This window comes from Dendropsophus ebraccatus, unplaced genomic scaffold (assembly GCF_027789765.1).
Source record: "Dendropsophus ebraccatus isolate aDenEbr1 unplaced genomic scaffold, aDenEbr1.pat pat_scaffold_1358_ctg1, whole genome shotgun sequence".
NCBI classification, from domain to species: Eukaryota; Metazoa; Chordata; class Amphibia; order Anura; family Hylidae; genus Dendropsophus; species Dendropsophus ebraccatus.
The window spans coordinates 14,201-17,750 of NW_027208779.1; positions in this window are offsets into that span (position 1 = coordinate 14,201).

Sequence of the window (3,550 nt, forward strand, 5' to 3'; positions counted from 1 at the left end):
TGTAGGGATCTTCCCGGGGGATGGTGTGTTTGGACACAGTTCAGGCAGCAAACTTGGGCTCATAAAACAGCTTTGGGTGTTTATTTGTAGCATAAACGGTCCAGCAACATAAATACAGCAACACCGTGCAGTGAGAATAAACAAAACAAAAAGTCCTGCCCGTCTGGGCGCTTACTAATACAGCAGGTTACCTCTCTGGCACTTCACTTGGCAGGTAATATTGCAGGGTGTGCATAAGCCCCAGCTCCCAGCGAACACAACATACAGGCTGTTCACTCCTGTCTGAGAGCAAACCAAGGATCCTCTGCAGGGCTTTTCTCTGTCAGGCTTGATTAGGGCCAGAGACACCTGACCCCAAAACCTGACCTGGATCGGGGGAGGGAATGGCAAATCCCACTACCAAAACCTATCTGCCATTCCATGTAAGTCCAGGCCCGGCAATAATAAATAATAGCTCAGCAGCATAACACTGCTGAGCACAGATGCCTCCTGGACTTACCATCTCACACTCCGTATTAACCTGGGTGAGATGTACATCCCCTCGAGCACTTTTCCCGTGACATGTCCACAATATATATATATATATATATATATATATATATATATATATATATATATATAGTGGTGCCTTGGATTTCGAGCATAATTCATTCCAGGACTGTGCTTGTAATCCAAATCCACTCTTAAACAAAAGCAAATTTTCCCATAAGAAATCACTGATATGCAGACAATTGGTTGCACACCCAAAAAAATAATGATTTTTTTTATTCTGAATAACATGTAGAACAGATTTAACAAACGATGAGAAACAGCTGAATATGTTATATTATAAGTTACAGTACAGTATAACAATCAGCGTGTACAGTTTAATGTACAGTATATTAAGTGCATAAACCTGAAAAAACCTTTCTGAGTTTGTAGATACAGAAAGGAACTGCAGATCCCCATAATGTAATAGAGTAGTACCACAGGCTAGAATAGAGAAGCAGAGGTTCAGCATGGACCAGTCAGGAAGTGAGAATCAGAGAGCTGTGCAGCAGGACAGTGACAGAAACTTATCTATACAGCAGTGTGAATGGCTGAGTGTAAGTGCAGGCACATTATAGCAGCAGTGTGTATAGCTGGGTGTGAGTGCAGGCACATTATAGCAGGAATGGAGAGAATGGGAAAACACAAGGGCTGACAGAGACTGCAGGAAGCATGAAGGAATGAGCAGGGCAGAGGTAGGCACAGCATAGCAGCGCTCTCTGTCCAGGGACAGATATTAACTCCACAGTCCTGTCCCCTGATGCAAGCTCCAGGCTGAAGTGAATCTGCTATGATTTGGAAAGTGAGGGAGACTTCCTGGGTCAGAGTACAGACCACACTATGCAGACCATGCCCCTCCCCCACTCCCGCTCCTACCCAGTACATGGAGCTCTTAAACCAAAGCAATGCTCTTAAACAAACTTACAATTTTGAAAAACTGTAAGCCCTTCTTGCAAAACGCTCTTAATCCAACTTACTCTTAAACCAAGGTTATATATATATATATATATATATATATATTTATATTATTTCCATTCCCAGCTCACATGTATTGTAATTAGATAATAAAGTGCCACTACAGTCCTCAACGTTTACCATTCCCTCCAAAAACTAAAGGATAAAATACAATACTTAGAGGTGTCTTATGGACAACTCAAAGAAAATAAATGTTTAGAACAAATAGTAAGAGGGAAAATGTTGAGCGCATGGTACACTGTCTTTTCTGGGAAGGTTCAAATGGCTGTTCCTATTGTACCATGCACTGCTGAAAAAATTAAATCAGGCCGAATTCAGAAAGTGAGCTACTGAATAAAGTTACACCCACATCTTCCATATTTCCTATACGACTCCCACTAATAAGAGATCACTTTTCAGGAGGGAGGAAGAGAGACATTACTCATACCACAACTGTAATTATCAAGTTAGAGCCCCTGCCAGTAACCCCTTAACAGGACTCTCAGAAAAGATGAAAATCAATGCAGCATTTCAGAACAATCAATGCATCCACTCTTCTTCACTTGTCTAAACACAAATGTATTTTATTTTGACAGGAGATGCTTAATAGGATCTACCTATCTGGCTTAATGCTGGACATTTCAAGTAGAAGCTAACCTATGTCTTTTACATTGTTATACTCTGCATAAATAAGAATATTTAAATGGTCAACTTTTCATACAGCTCATTCAATAGTATATGTAAGCAGTATCCAAAATGCAAATTACGTTTATTGCAAATTTTTCTATTTTTACACAGGAAAATGTCTGTAAAATTTCAGCCACTAGAGGCCCCCTTCCTCTGAAGCTGTTGTTCACGTCTGGTTGTTAGGTTCAATCAGTATCTAGTAACAGGGACATCAAGACAGAACAGAGGAAATGGGGGTGGAGACATCATTAAAGGCTCACTGCAATGTACAACTTGCTTCTGCTACCGGCCATAGCATGGCTATGGCTATGGGCAGGGGATATATTAAACATAATAAATAAAGTATGCTTACTGGACCTTGTGCCCATGCTGCGCCATATCACCTGGCTCAAATACTCCACTGGAGGTCATTTTCTCCTGGCTTTGGGGTACATCATGACTCAGCTGAAACATCATGAAAGGGTGAGATTTAGCCCGTCCAGCCAACCAGTGATTGCAGTGGTGACCCACTAAAATAAATGACTGGCTGAGCGGGGCTTCTGTCAGCCGGGTTGTGATGTACAGTAGCAGAATGGGAGATATTAAGACTGTTGGCATGGTCCAGGAGCAAGATGTGGCCCAACATTAATATATTTTCTTTATTATGTTCCCCCACCCCTGCCCGAAATGATGCCTGTGTGGTTTGTAGGCTGTTACAATATAGTTTTGTCTGCTAGCTAGCCTTTAGCTATCTACTTAATTCTATGTTCTGATCTTGCAGGCTTCTTAGGGTTATATAACGATCTGCAGCGGACAGCCAATGATTTTTGTGGAAAATCTAAATGACAATGATCAGCCAACGATCGGCTCCTCGGCCGATTGTCTTTATTACACAGAGCAATAATCTGCCAAATCGACCTTATCGGGCAGATTATCACTTTGTGTGATAGGGCCCTTTGGGTCCTTTAACACAGACCAATTATTATCAGGCAGGAACATTTACAACTTATAATAATCAGCTTGTGCAAAAGGGCTAGTGATCAGCCAATGAACGAGAAATTGCTCATTGGTTGGACAATTGCATTTTTTTTTGTGCCTGAAAACAGAGCTATGAAGTTAATAGTTTGCATGATAATTGCCACAACTGTGCCTACTCACTCATTAGTAATACCCCTAATGTAACAGCATATAACAGTATAACAGTATGATAACCCCTGTGTCTCAATACAGTAACAGTGCTGTGTGCCACTCTATAGGAAAAAGTCCTCATGTACCTCCATATGATCATTAGTTTCAACAATTAAAGTTTTTTGGCCTAGAGAAGGTTAACAGTCCCAGTTTAGGTGGAGATCAACATCAGTTGCTATTACAGAAGCTATTTGGATTTCTAAGTTAAATCCCT